This window comes from Pempheris klunzingeri, chromosome 9, assembly GCF_042242105.1.
Source record: "Pempheris klunzingeri isolate RE-2024b chromosome 9, fPemKlu1.hap1, whole genome shotgun sequence".
Taxonomy (NCBI): Eukaryota; Metazoa; Chordata; class Actinopteri; order Acropomatiformes; family Pempheridae; genus Pempheris; species Pempheris klunzingeri.
Window position 1 is genome coordinate 9,800,298 of NC_092020.1, and position 13,231 is coordinate 9,813,528.

At 45.7% G+C, this 13,231-nt stretch overlaps 19 non-coding genes and 1 pseudogene across 19 annotated transcripts; all 20 read left to right on the forward strand.

Moving 5' to 3' along the window:
* Window positions 1–327: 327 nt before the first annotated feature.
* LOC139207815 (U1 spliceosomal RNA) lies at window positions 328–491 on the forward strand. The gene has a single exon (XR_011585115.1). It is a non-coding gene; the product is annotated as a U1 spliceosomal RNA (small nuclear RNA).
* A 381-nt stretch (window positions 492–872) lies between these two features.
* Window positions 873–1,036, forward strand: LOC139207768 (U1 spliceosomal RNA). The gene has a single exon (XR_011585071.1). It is a non-coding gene; the product is annotated as a U1 spliceosomal RNA (small nuclear RNA).
* Window positions 1,037–1,525: 489 nt separating this feature from the next.
* On the forward strand, window positions 1,526–1,689 carry LOC139207788 (U1 spliceosomal RNA). The gene has a single exon (XR_011585089.1). It is a non-coding gene; the product is annotated as a U1 spliceosomal RNA (small nuclear RNA).
* A 381-nt stretch (window positions 1,690–2,070) lies between these two features.
* Window positions 2,071–2,234, forward strand: LOC139207816 (U1 spliceosomal RNA). Its single transcript, XR_011585116.1, has one exon. It is a non-coding gene; the product is annotated as a U1 spliceosomal RNA (small nuclear RNA).
* Window positions 2,235–2,615: 381 nt separating this feature from the next.
* Window positions 2,616–2,779, forward strand: LOC139207769 (U1 spliceosomal RNA). The gene has a single exon (XR_011585072.1). It is a non-coding gene; the product is annotated as a U1 spliceosomal RNA (small nuclear RNA).
* A 489-nt stretch (window positions 2,780–3,268) lies between these two features.
* Window positions 3,269–3,432, forward strand: LOC139207789 (U1 spliceosomal RNA). Its single transcript, XR_011585090.1, has one exon. It is a non-coding gene; the product is annotated as a U1 spliceosomal RNA (small nuclear RNA).
* Window positions 3,433–3,813: 381 nt separating this feature from the next.
* LOC139207771 (U1 spliceosomal RNA) lies at window positions 3,814–3,977 on the forward strand. The gene has a single exon (XR_011585073.1). It is a non-coding gene; the product is annotated as a U1 spliceosomal RNA (small nuclear RNA).
* A 381-nt stretch (window positions 3,978–4,358) lies between these two features.
* LOC139207772 (U1 spliceosomal RNA) lies at window positions 4,359–4,522 on the forward strand. The gene has a single exon (XR_011585074.1). It is a non-coding gene; the product is annotated as a U1 spliceosomal RNA (small nuclear RNA).
* A 516-nt stretch (window positions 4,523–5,038) lies between these two features.
* On the forward strand, window positions 5,039–5,202 carry LOC139207823 (U1 spliceosomal RNA). The gene has a single exon (XR_011585122.1). It is a non-coding gene; the product is annotated as a U1 spliceosomal RNA (small nuclear RNA).
* Window positions 5,203–5,691: 489 nt separating this feature from the next.
* LOC139207774 (U1 spliceosomal RNA) lies at window positions 5,692–5,855 on the forward strand. Its single transcript, XR_011585076.1, has one exon. It is a non-coding gene; the product is annotated as a U1 spliceosomal RNA (small nuclear RNA).
* A 381-nt stretch (window positions 5,856–6,236) lies between these two features.
* LOC139207775 (U1 spliceosomal RNA) lies at window positions 6,237–6,400 on the forward strand. The gene has a single exon (XR_011585077.1). It is a non-coding gene; the product is annotated as a U1 spliceosomal RNA (small nuclear RNA).
* A 516-nt stretch (window positions 6,401–6,916) lies between these two features.
* Window positions 6,917–7,080, forward strand: LOC139207824 (U1 spliceosomal RNA). Its single transcript, XR_011585123.1, has one exon. It is a non-coding gene; the product is annotated as a U1 spliceosomal RNA (small nuclear RNA).
* Window positions 7,081–7,569: 489 nt separating this feature from the next.
* On the forward strand, window positions 7,570–7,733 carry LOC139207776 (U1 spliceosomal RNA). Its single transcript, XR_011585078.1, has one exon. It is a non-coding gene; the product is annotated as a U1 spliceosomal RNA (small nuclear RNA).
* Window positions 7,734–8,114: 381 nt separating this feature from the next.
* Window positions 8,115–8,278, forward strand: LOC139207812 (U1 spliceosomal RNA). The gene has a single exon (XR_011585112.1). It is a non-coding gene; the product is annotated as a U1 spliceosomal RNA (small nuclear RNA).
* Window positions 8,279–8,767: 489 nt separating this feature from the next.
* Window positions 8,768–8,931, forward strand: LOC139207777 (U1 spliceosomal RNA). The gene has a single exon (XR_011585079.1). It is a non-coding gene; the product is annotated as a U1 spliceosomal RNA (small nuclear RNA).
* A 489-nt stretch (window positions 8,932–9,420) lies between these two features.
* On the forward strand, window positions 9,421–9,584 carry LOC139207778 (U1 spliceosomal RNA). Its single transcript, XR_011585080.1, has one exon. It is a non-coding gene; the product is annotated as a U1 spliceosomal RNA (small nuclear RNA).
* A 450-nt stretch (window positions 9,585–10,034) lies between these two features.
* LOC139207790 (U1 spliceosomal RNA) lies at window positions 10,035–10,198 on the forward strand. Its single transcript, XR_011585091.1, has one exon. It is a non-coding gene; the product is annotated as a U1 spliceosomal RNA (small nuclear RNA).
* Window positions 10,199–10,713: 515 nt separating this feature from the next.
* Window positions 10,714–10,877, forward strand: LOC139207779 (U1 spliceosomal RNA). Its single transcript, XR_011585081.1, has one exon. It is a non-coding gene; the product is annotated as a U1 spliceosomal RNA (small nuclear RNA).
* A 529-nt stretch (window positions 10,878–11,406) lies between these two features.
* LOC139207801 (U1 spliceosomal RNA) lies at window positions 11,407–11,570 on the forward strand. The gene has a single exon (XR_011585102.1). It is a non-coding gene; the product is annotated as a U1 spliceosomal RNA (small nuclear RNA).
* Window positions 11,571–12,391: 821 nt separating this feature from the next.
* On the forward strand, window positions 12,392–12,568 carry LOC139207825 (U1 spliceosomal RNA; annotated as a pseudogene).
* Window positions 12,569–13,231: the final 663 nt, after the last annotated feature.

Here is a 13,231-nt window from a genome sequence, read left to right on the forward strand (position 1 = left end):
TGATTTCTCGTCTCCAAGTTCTGTTGCGGATAGAACAGAAAAGTGGTGATGAACAATTAGCAAATGTTATCTGTGATGAACAATTAGCAAATGTTGTATGTGATGAACAACAAGTAAATGTTATCTGTGATGAACAATGAGTAAATGTTATCAGTGATGAACAATGAGCAAATGCTATATGTGATGAACAATGAGCAAATGATCTGCTCCGGGGGGCGTGGCCGTTTACATGGGCCGGATGGAATTGCCTTTTCTCCTGTCCTCCCCCCCGTCAGCCTGGGGTCCCGTGTCTGGGAATGGCCTCCAAACCTCTGACACTTGCAACTCATACTTACCTGGCAGGGGAGATACCATGATCAAGAAGGTGGTTCACCCAGAGCGAGGCTCAGCCATTGCACTGCGGCCGTGCTGACCTCTGCGAATTCCCCAAATGTGGGAATCTCGACTGCAAAATTTCTGGTAGTGGGGCACTGCGTTCGCGCTCTCCCCTGATCGACATGTCAAAGAGAAGCAAGATATTCTAGCCGGGCTAGTCTGTTGAGTACTGATTTCTCGTCTCCAAGTTCTGTTGCGGATAGAACAGAAAAGTGGTGATGAACAATTAGCAAATGTTATCTGTGATGAACAATGAGTAAATGTTATCAGTGATGAACAATGAGCAAATGCTATATGTGATGAACAATTAGCAAATGTTATCTGTGATGAACAATTAGCAAATGTTATCTGTGATGAACAATGAGCAAATGATCTGCTCCGGGGGGCGTGGCCGTTTACATGGGCCGGATGGAATTGCCTTTTCTCCTGTCCTCCCCCCCGTCAGCCTGGGGTCCCGTGTCTGGGAATGGCCTCCAAACCTCTGACACTTGCAACTCATACTTACCTGGCAGGGGAGATACCATGATCAAGAAGGTGGTTCACCCAGAGCGAGGCTCGGCCATTGCACTGCGGCCGTGCTGACCTCTGCGAATTCCCCAAATGTGGGAATCTCGACTGCAAAATTTCTGGTAGTGGGGGACTGCGTTCGCGCTCTCCCCTGATCGACATGTCAAAGAGAAGCAAGATATTCTAGCGGGGCTAGTCTGTTGAGTACTGATTTCTCGTCTCCAAGTTCTGTCCGCAAAGTGGTGATGAACAATTAGCAAATGTTATCTGTGATGAACAATTCGCAAATGTTGTATGTGATGAACAATTAGCAAATGCTATGTGTGATGAACAATTAGCAAATGTTATCTGTGATGTTGTATGTGATGAACAACAAGTAAATGTTATCTGTGATGAACAATGAGTAAATGTTATCAGTGATGAACAATGAGCAAATGCTATATGTGATGAACAATTAGCAAATGTTATCTGTGATGAACAATTAGCAAATGTTATCTGTGATGAACAATGAGCAAATGATCTGCTCCGGGGGGCGTGGCCGTTTACATGGGCCGGATGGAATTGCCTTTTCTCCTCTCCTCCCCCCGTCAGCCTGGGGTCCCGTGTCTGGGAATGGCCTCCAAACCTCTGACACTTGCAACTCATACTTACCTGGCAGGGGAGATACCATGATCAAGAAGGTGGTTCACCCAGAGCGAGGCTCGGCCATTGCACTGCGGCCGTGCTGACCTCTGCGAATTCCCCAATTGTGGGAATCTCGACTGCAAAATTTCTGGTAGTGGGGGACTGCGTTCGCGCTCTCCCCTGATCGACATGTCAAAGAGAAGCAAGATATTCTAGCCGGGCTAGTCTGTTGAGTACTGATTTCTCGTCTCCAAGTTCTGTTGCGGATAGAACAGAAAAGTGGTGATGAACAATTAGCAAATGTTATCTGTGATGAACAATTAGCAAATGTTGTATGTGATGAACAACAAGTAAATGTTATCTGTGATGAACAATGAGTAAATGTTATCAGTGATGAACAATGAGCAAATGCTATATGTGATGAACAATGAGCAAATGATCTGCTCCGGGGGGCGTGGCCGTTTACATGGGCCGGATGGAATTGCCTTTTCTCCTGTCCTCCCCCCCGTCAGCCTGGGGTCCCGTGTCTGGGAATGGCCTCCAAACCTCTGACACTTGCAACTCATACTTACCTGGCAGGGGAGATACCATGATCAAGAAGGTGGTTCACCCAGAGCGAGGCTCAGCCATTGCACTGCGGCCGTGCTGACCTCTGCGAATTCCCCAAATGTGGGAATCTCGACTGCAAAATTTCTGGTAGTGGGGCACTGCGTTCGCGCTCTCCCCTGATCGACATGTCAAAGAGAAGCAAGATATTCTAGCCGGGCTAGTCTGTTGAGTACTGATTTCTCGTCTCCAAGTTCTGTTGCGGATAGAACAGAAAAGTGGTGATGAACAATTAGCAAATGTTATCTGTGATGAACAATGAGTAAATGTTATCAGTGATGAACAATGAGCAAATGCTATATGTGATGAACAATTAGCAAATGTTATCTGTGATGAACAATTAGCAAATGTTATCTGTGATGAACAATGAGCAAATGATCTGCTCCGGGGGGCGTGGCCGTTTACATGGGCCGGATGGAATTGCCTTTTCTCCTGTCCTCCCCCCCGTCAGCCTGGGGTCCCGTGTCTGGGAATGGCCTCCAAACCTCTGACACTTGCAACTCATACTTACCTGGCAGGGGAGATACCATGATCAAGAAGGTGGTTCACCCAGAGCGAGGCTCGGCCATTGCACTGCGGCCGTGCTGACCTCTGCGAATTCCCCAAATGTGGGAATCTCGACTGCAAAATTTCTGGTAGTGGGGGACTGCGTTCGCGCTCTCCCCTGATCGACATGTCAAAGAGAAGCAAGATATTCTAGCGGGGCTAGTCTGTTGAGTACTGATTTCTCGTCTCCAAGTTCTGTCCGCAAAGTGGTGATGAACAATTAGCAAATGTTATCTGTGATGAACAATTCGCAAATGTTGTATGTGATGAACAATTAGCAAATGCTATGTGTGATGAACAATTAGCAAATGTTATCTGTGATGTTGTATGTGATGAACAACAAGTAAATGTTATCTGTGATGAACAATGAGTAAATGTTATCAGTGATGAACAATGAGCAAATGCTATATGTGATGAACAATTAGCAAATGTTATCTGTGATGAACAATTAGCAAATGTTATCTGTGATGAACAATGAGCAAATGATCTGCTCCGGGGGGCGTGGCCGTTTACATGGGCCGGATGGAATTGCCTTTTCTCCTCTCCTCCCCCCGTCAGCCTGGGGTCCCGTGTCTGGGAATGGCCTCCAAACCTCTGACACTTGCAACTCATACTTACCTGGCAGGGGAGATACCATGATCAAGAAGGTGGTTCACCCAGAGCGAGGCTCGGCCATTGCACTGCGGCCGTGCTGACCTCTGCGAATTCCCCAATTGTGGGAATCTCGACTGCAAAATTTCTGGTAGTGGGGGACTGCGTTCGCGCTCTCCCCTGATCGACATGTCAAAGAGAAGCAAGATATTCTAGCCGGGCTAGTCTGTTGAGTACTGATTTCTCGTCTCCAAGTTCTGTTGCGGATAGAACAGAAAAGTGGTGATGAACAATTAGCAAATGTTATCTGTGATGAACAATTAGCAAATGTTGTATGTGATGAACAACAAGTAAATGTTATCTGTGATGAACAATGAGTAAATGTTATCAGTGATGAACAATGAGCAAATGCTATATGTGATGAACAATGAGCAAATGATCTGCTCCGGGGGGCGTGGCCGTTTACATGGGCCGGATGGAATTGCCTTTTCTCCTGTCCTCCCCCCCGTCAGCCTGGGGTCCCGTGTCTGGGAATGGCCTCCAAACCTCTGACACTTGCAACTCATACTTACCTGGCAGGGGAGATACCATGATCAAGAAGGTGGTTCACCCAGAGCGAGGCTCGGCCATTGCACTGCGGCCGTGCTGACCTCTGCGAATTCCCCAAATGTGGGAATCTCGACTGCAAAATTTCTGGTAGTGGGGGACTGCGTTCGCGCTCTCCCCTGATCGACATGTCAAAGAGAAGCAAGATATTCTAGCCGGGCTAGTCTGTTGAGTACTGATTTCTCGTCTCCAAGTTCTGTTGCGGATAGAACAGAAAAGTGGTGATGAACAATTAGCAAATGTTATCTGTGATGAACAATTAGCAAATGTTGTATGTGATGAACAACAAGTAAATGTTATCTGTGATGAACAATGAGTAAATGTTATCAGTGATGAACAATGAGCAAATGCTATATGTGATGAACAATGAGCAAATGATCTGCTCCGGGGGGCGTGGCCGTTTACATGGGCCGGATGGAATTGCCTTTTCTCCTGTCCTCCCCCCCGTCAGCCTGGGGTCCCGTGTCTGGGAATGGCCTCCAAACCTCTGACACTTGCAACTCATACTTACCTGGCAGGGGAGATACCATGATCAAGAAGGTGGTTCACCCAGAGCGAGGCTCGGCCATTGCACTGCGGCCGTGCTGACCTCTGCGAATTCCCCAAATGTGGGAATCTCGACTGCAAAATTTCTGGTAGTGGGGGACTGCGTTCGCGCTCTCCCCTGATCGACATGTCAAAGAGAAGCAAGATATTCTAGCGGGGCTAGTCTGTTGAGTACTGATTTCTCGTCTCCAAGTTCTGTCCGCAAAGTGGTGATGAACAATTAGCAAATGTTATCTGTGATGAACAATTCGCAAATGTTGTATGTGATGAACAATTAGCAAATGCTATGTGTGATGAACAATTAGCAAATGTTATCTGTGATGTTGTATGTGATGAACAACAAGTAAATGTTATCTGTGATGAACAATGAGTAAATGTTATCAGTGATGAACAATGAGCAAATGCTATATGTGATGAACAATTAGCAAATGTTATCTGTGATGAACAATTAGCAAATGTTATCTGTGATGAACAATTAGCAAATGTTATCTGTGATGAACAATGAGCAAATGATCTGCTCCGGGGGGCGTGGCCGTTTACATGGGCCGGATGGAATTGCCTTTTCTCCTCTCCTCCCCCCGTCAGCCTGGGGTCCCGTGTCTGGGAATGGCCTCCAAACCTCTGACACTTGCAACTCATACTTACCTGGCAGGGGAGATCCCATGATCAAGAAGGTGGTTCACCCAGAGCGAGGCTCGGCCATTGCACTGCGGCCGTGCTGACCTCTGCGAATTCCCCAAATGTGGGAATCTCAACTGCAAAATTTCTGGTAGTGGGGGACTGCGTTCGCGCTCTCCCCTGATCGACATGTCAAAGAGAAGCAAGATATTCTAGCGGGGCTAGTCTGTTGAGTACTGATTTCTCGTCTCCAAGTTCTGTCCGCAAAGTGGTGATGAACAATTAGCAAATGTTATCTGTGATGAACAATTCGCAAATGTTGTATGTGATGAACAATTAGCAAATGCTATGTGTGATGAACAATTAGCAAATGTTATCTGTGATGTTGTATGTGATGAACAACAAGTAAATGTTATATGTGATGAACAATGAGTAAATGTTATCAGTGATGAACAATGAGCAAATGCTATATGTGATGAACAATTAGCAAATGTTATCTGTGATGAACAATTAGCAAATGTTATCTGTGATGAACAATGAGCAAATGATCTGCTCCGGGGGTCGTGGCCGTTTACATGGGCCGGATGGAATTGCCTTTTCTCCTCTCCTCCCCCCGTCAGCCTGGGGTCCCGTGTCTGGGAATGGCCTCCAAACCTCTGACACTTGCAACTCATACTTACCTGGCAGGGGAGATACCATGATCAAGAAGGTGGTTCACCCAGAGCGAGGCTCGGCCATTGCACTGCGGCCGTGCTGACCTCTGCGAATTCCCCAAATGTGGGAATCTCGACTGCAAAATTTCTGGTAGTGGGGGACTGCGTTCGCGCTCTCCCCTGATCGACATGTCAAAGAGAAGCAAGATATTCTAGCCGGGCTAGTCTGTTGAGTACTGATTTCTCGTCTCCAAGTTCTGTTGCGGATAGAACAGAAAAGTGGTGATGAACAATTAGCAAATGTTATCTGTGATGAACAATTAGCAAATGTTGTATGTGATGAACAACAAGTAAATGTTATCTGTGATGAACAATGAGTAAATGTTATCAGTGATGAACAATGAGCAAATGCTATATGTGATGAACAATGAGCAAATGATCTGCTCCGGGGGGCGTGGCCGTTTACATGGGCCGGATGGAATTGCCTTTTCTCCTCTCCTCCCCCCCGTCAGCCTGGGGTCCCGTGTCTGGGAATGGCCTCCAAACCTCTGACACTTGCCACTCATACTTACCTGGCAGGGGAGATACCATGATCAAGAAGGTGGTTCACCCAGAGCGAGGCTCGGCCATTGCACTGCGGCCGTGCTGACCTCTGCGAATTCCCCAAATGTGGGAATCTCGACTGCAAAATTTCTGGTAGTGGGGGACTGCGTTCGCGCTCTCCCCTGATCGACATGTCAAAGAGAAGCAAGATATTCTAGCGGGGCTAGTCTGTTGAGTACTGATTTCTCGTCTCCAAGTTCTGTCCGCAAAGTGGTGATGAACAATTAGCAAATGTTATCTGTGATGAACAATTCGCAAATGTTGTATGTGATGAACAATTAGCAAATGCTATGTGTGATGAACAATTAGCAAATGTTATCTGTGATGTTGTATGTGATGAACAACAAGTAAATGTTATCTGTGATGAACAATGAGTAAATGTTATCAGTGATGAACAATGAGCAAATGCTATATGTGATGAACAATTAGCAAATGTTATCTGTGATGAACAATTAGCAAATGTTATCTGTGATGAACAATTAGCAAATGTTATCTGTGATGAACAATGAGCAAATGATCTGCTCCGGGGGGCGTGGCCGTTTACATGGGCCGGATGGAATTGCCTTTTCTCCTCTCCTCCCCCCGTCAGCCTGGGGTCCCGTGTCTGGGAATGGCCTCCAAACCTCTGACACTTGCAACTCATACTTACCTGGCAGGGGAGATCCCATGATCAAGAAGGTGGTTCACCCAGAGCGAGGCTCGGCCATTGCACTGCGGCCGTGCTGACCTCTGCGAATTCCCCAAATGTGGGAATCTCAACTGCAAAATTTCTGGTAGTGGGGGACTGCGTTCGCGCTCTCCCCTGATCGACATGTCAAAGAGAAGCAAGATATTCTAGCGGGGCTAGTCTGTTGAGTACTGATTTCTCGTCTCCAAGTTCTGTCCGCAAAGTGGTGATGAACAATTAGCAAATGTTATCTGTGATGAACAATTCGCAAATGTTGTATGTGATGAACAATTAGCAAATGCTATGTGTGATGAACAATTAGCAAATGTTATCTGTGATGTTGTATGTGATGAACAACAAGTAAATGTTATCTGTGATGAACAATGAGTAAATGTTATCAGTGATGAACAATGAGCAAATGCTATATGTGATGAACAATTAGCAAATGTTATCTGTGATGAACAATTAGCAAATGTTATCTGTGATGAACAATGAGCAAATGATCTGCTCCGGGGGGCGTGGCCGTTTACATGGGCCGGATGGAATTGCCTTTTCTCCTCTCCTCCCCCCGTCAGCCTGGGGTCCCGTGTCTGGGAATGGCCTCCAAACCTCTGACACTTGCAACTCATACTTACCTGGCAGGGGAGATACCATGATCAAGAAGGTGGTTCACCCAGAGCGAGGCTCGGCCATTGCACTGCGGCCGTGCTGACCTCTGCGAATTCCCCAAATGTGGGAATCTCGACTGCAAAATTTCTGGTAGTGGGGGACTGCGTTCGCGCTCTCCCCTGATCGACATGTCAAAGAGAAGCAAGATATTCTAGCGGGGCTAGTCTGTTGAGTACTGATTTCTCGTCTCCAAGTTCTGTTGCGGATAGAACAGAAAAGTGGTGATGAACAATTAGCAAATGTTATCTGTGATGAACAATTAGCAAATGTTGTATGTGATGAACAACAAGTAAATGTTATCTGTGATGAACAATGAGTAAATGTTATCAGTGATGAACAATGAGCAAATGCTATATGTGATGAACAATGAGCAAATGATCTGCTCCGGGGGGCGTGGCCGTTTACATGGGCCGGATGGAATTGCCTTTTCTCCTCTCCTCCCCCCCGTCAGCCTGGGGTCCCGTGTCTGGGAATGGCCTCCAAACCTCTGACACTTGCCACTCATACTTACCTGGCAGGGGAGATACCATGATCAAGAAGGTGGTTCACCCAGAGCGAGGCTCGGCCATTGCACTGCGGCCATGCTGACCTCTGCGAATTCCCCAAATGTGGGAATCTCGACTGCAAAATTTCTGGTAGTGGGGGACTGCGTTCGCGCTCTCCCCTGATCGACATGTCAAAGAGAAGCAAGATATTCTAGCGGGGCTAGTCTGTTGAGTACTGATTTCTCGTCTCCAAGTTCTGTCCGCAAAGTGGTGATGAACAATTAGCAAATGTTATCTGTGATGAACAATTCGCAAATGTTGTATGTGATGAACAATTAGCAAATGCTATGTGTGATGAACAATTAGCAAATGTTATCTGTGATGTTGTATGTGATGAACAACAAGTAAATGTTATCTGTGATGAACAATGAGTAAATGTTATCAGTGATGAACAATGAGCAAATGCTATATGTGATGAACAATTAGCAAATGTTATCTGTGATGAACAATTAGCAAATGTTATCTGTGATGAACAATGAGCAAATGATCTGCTCCGGGGGGCGTGGCCGTTTACATGGGCCGGATGGAATTGCCTTTTCTCCTCTCCTCCCCCCGTCAGCCTGGGGTCCCGTGTCTGGGAATGGCCTCCAAACCTCTGACACTTGCAACTCATACTTACCTGGCAGGGGAGATACCATGATCAAGAAGGTGGTTCACCCAGAGCGAGGCTCGGCCATTGCACTGCGGCCGTGCTGACCTCTGCGAATTCCCCAAATGTGGGAATCTCGACTGCAAAATTTCTGGTAGTGGGGGACTGCGTTCGCGCTCTCCCCTGATTGACATGTCAAAGAGAAGCAAGATATTCTAGCGGGGCTAGTCTGTTGAGTACTGATTTCTCGTCTCCAAGTTCTGTCCGCAAAGTGGTGATGAACAATTAGCAAATGTTATCTGTGATGAACAATTCGCAAATGTTGTATGTGATGAACAATTAGCAAATGCTATGTGTGATGAACAATTAGCAAATGTTATCTGTGATGTTGTATGTGATGAACAACAAGTAAATGTTATCTGTGATGAACAATGAGTAAATGTTATCAGTGATGAACAATGAGCAAATGCTATATGTGATGAACAATTAGCAAATGTTATCTGTGATGAACAATTAGCAAATGTTATCTGTGATGAACAATGAGCAAATGATCTGCTCCGGGGGGCGTGGCCGTTTACATGGGCCGGATGGAATTGCCTTTTCTCCTCTCCTCCCCCCGTCAGCCTGGGGTCCCGTGTCTGGGAATGGCCTCCAAACCTCTGACACTTGCAACTCATACTTACCTGGCAGGGGAGATACCATGATCAAGAAGGTGGTTCACCCAGAGCGAGGCTCGGCCATTGCACTGCGGCCGTGCTGACCTCTGCGAATTCCCCAAATGTGGGAATCTCGACTGCAAAATTTCTGGTAGTGGGGGACTGCGTTCGCGCTCTCCCCTGATCGACATGTCAAAGAGAAGCAAGATATTCTAGCGGGGCTAGTCTGTTGAGTACTGATTTCTCGTCTCCAAGTTCTGTCCGCAAAGTGGTGATGAACAATTAGCAAATGTTATCTGTGATGAACAATTCGCAAATGTTGTATGTGATGAACAACGAGTAAATGTTATCTGTGATGAACAATGAGTAAATGTTATCTGTGATGAACAATGAGCAAATGCTATATGTGATGAACAATTAGCAAATGTTACCTGTGATGAACAATTAGCAAATGTTTTCCGTGATGAACAATTAGCAAATGTTATCTGTGATGAACAATGAGCAAATGATCTGCTCCGGGGGGCGTGGCCGTTTACATGGGCCGGATGGAATTGCCTTTTCTCCTCTCCTCCCCCCGTCAGCCTGGGGTCCCGTGTCTGGGAATGGCCTCCAAACCTCTGACACTTGCAACTCATACTTACCTGGCAGGGGAGATACCATGATCAAGAAGGTGGTTCACCCAGAGCGAGGCTCGGCCATTGCACTGCGGCCGTGCTGACCTTTGCGAATTCCCCAAATGTGGGAATCTCGACTGCAAAATTTCTGGTAGTGGGGGACTGCGTTCGCGCTCTCCCCTGATCGACATGTCAAAGAGAAGCAAGATATTCTAGCGGGGCTAGTCTGTTGAGTACTGATTTCTCTTCTCCAAGTTCTGTTGCGGATAGAACAGAAAAGTGGTGATGAACAATTAGCAAATGTTATCTGTGATGAACAATGAGTAAATGTTATCTGTGATGGACAATGAGCAAATACTATGTGTGATGAACAATTAGCAAATGTTATCTGTGATGAACAATTAACAAATGTTGTATGTGATGAACAACAAGTAAATGTTATCTGTGATGAACAATGAGTAAATGTTATCAGTGATGAACAATGAGCAAATGCTATATGTGATGAACAATTAGCAAATGTTATCTGTGATGAACAATTAGCAAATGTTATCTGTGATGAACAATGAGCAAATGATCTGCTCCGGGGGGCGTGGCCGTTTACATGGGCCGGATGGAATTGCCTTTTCTCCTCTCCTCCCCCCGTCAGCCTGGGGTCCCGTGTCTGGGAATGGCCTCCAAACCTCTGACACTTGCAACTCATACTTACCTGGCAGGGGAGATACCATGATCAAGAAGGTGGTTCACCCAGAGCGAGGCTCGGCCATTGCACTGCGGCCGTGCTGACCTCTGCGAATTCCCCAAATGTGGGAATCTCGACTGCAAAATTTCTGGTAGTGGGGGACTGCGTTCGCGCTCTCCCCTGATCGACATGTCAAAGAGAAGCAAGATATTCTAGCGGGGCTAGTCTGTTGAGTACTGATTTCTCGTCTCCAAGTTCTGTCCGCAAAGTGGTGATGAACAATTAGCAAATGTTATCTGTGATGAACAATTCGCAAATGTTGTATGTGATGAACAACGAGTAAATGTTATCTGTGATGAACAATTAGCAAATTGTATGTGATGAACAACAAGTAAATGTTATCTGTGATGAACAATGAGTAAATGTTATCTGTGATGAACAATGAGTAAATGTTATCTGTGATGAACAATGAGCAAATGCTATATGTGATGAACAATTAGCAAATGTTACCTGTGATGAACAATTAGCAAATGTTTTCCGTGATGAACAATTAGCAAATGTTATCTGTGATGAACAATGAGCAAATGATCTGCTCCGGGGGGCGTGGCCGTTTACATGGGCCGGATGGAATTGCCTTTTCTCCTCTCCTCCCCCCGTCAGCCTGGGGTCCCGTGTCTGGGAATGGCCTCCAAACCTCTGACACTTGCAACTCATACTTACCTGGCAGGGGAGATACCATGATCAAGAAGGTGGTTCACCCAGAGCGAGGCTTGGCCATTGCACTGCGGCCGTGCTGACCTTTGCGAATTCCCCAAATGTGGGAATCTCGACTGCAAAATTTCTGGTAGTGGGGGACTGCGTTCGCGCTCTCCCCTGATCGACATGTCAAAGAGAAGCAAGATATTCTAGCGGGGCTAGTCTGTTGAGTACTGATTTCTCTTCTCCAAGTTCTGTTGCGGATAGAACAGAAAAGTGGTGATGAACAATTAGCAAATGTTATCTGTGATGAACAATGAGTAAATGTTATCTGTGATGGACAATGAGCAAATACTATGTGTGATGAACAATTAGCAAATGTTATCTGTGATGAACAATTAACAAATGTTGTATGTGATGAACAACAAGTAAATGTTATCTGTGATGAACAATGAGTAAATGTTATCTGTGATGAACAATTAGCAAATGTTATCTGTGATGGACAATGAGCAAATGCTATCTGTGATGAACAATTAGCAAATGTTATCTGTGATGAACAATTAGCAAATGTTATCTGTGATGAACAATTAGCAAATGTTGTATGTGATGAACAACGAGTAAATGTTATCTGTGATGAACAATTAGCAAATGTTATCTGTGATGGACAATGAGCAAATGTTATCTGTGATGAACAATTAGCAAATGTTATCTGTGATGAACAATTAGCAAATGTTATCTGTGATGAACAATTAGCAAATGTTGTATGTGATGAACAACGAGTAAATGTTATCTGTGATGAACAATTAGCAAATGTTATCTGTGATGAACAATTAGCAAATGATCTGCTCCGGGGGGCGTGGCCGTTTACATGGGCCGGATGGAATTGCCTTTTCTCCTCTCCTCCCCACCGTCAGCCTGGGGTCCCGTGTCTGGGAATGGCCTCCAAACCTCTTATACTTGAAACTCATACTCCAAACTCAATCTCTGACAGTCTGAAACTCATACTTACCTGGCAGGGGAGATACCATGATCAAGAAGGTGGTTCACCCAGAGCGAGGTTCGGCCATTGCACTGCGGTTTTGCTGACCTCTGCGATACTCTATGTATTAAAGCTGTCCATCTTCATGGTAAATCACAAATCGTATGTATTTGTATAGCGGCTTTCTAGTCATTTCGAGTTCTCAAAGCACTTTGCTATCACATTCTCACTTGCACATTCATTCAGGAGGAATCTAAGCAGAAGGAGACTATTCTTTCACACATTCACACACTGAAGCTGTTTCAGGAGCAAGTTGGGGTTCAGTGTCTTGCCCAAGGACACTTTGATATTCGGACTTGGAGTATCCATTGATCTTTCAATTGATCTACGACCCACTCTACCTCTGTGTATGTGGTACATTCTATGTTGTTTTGGCACTTGTCACTGGCAGAGCAGAGTGGTGGTTGTAATTGGCTTCTTTTCCCTTTCTGTTTGTCTAGTGTGTGTGTGCGTGTGTTTGTGTATGACAGAGAGAGAGTGTGTGTGTCAGTCATGCCATGTCGACACTACCAGATGGAGAGCAGCCATAGTGAAGGACAAGCGTTTCTCATCCATTTATGAGGCCGTCAGCAGAAAAGCCAGCCAAGCATCTTAATGACCTATGACTCAACCCGGCATAATCTGACACACACACACACATGCACACACAGACATGCGCAGACACACGGCTGAATCACACAATGTTCACATGTAGCACAAACGGTGAGACACGAAACGCATCTTATTCCCAATACTAAGACCCCATCATGACCTCATGCAGCTACATGAGGAAATACTTGTGATACATGTGATATGTGACACA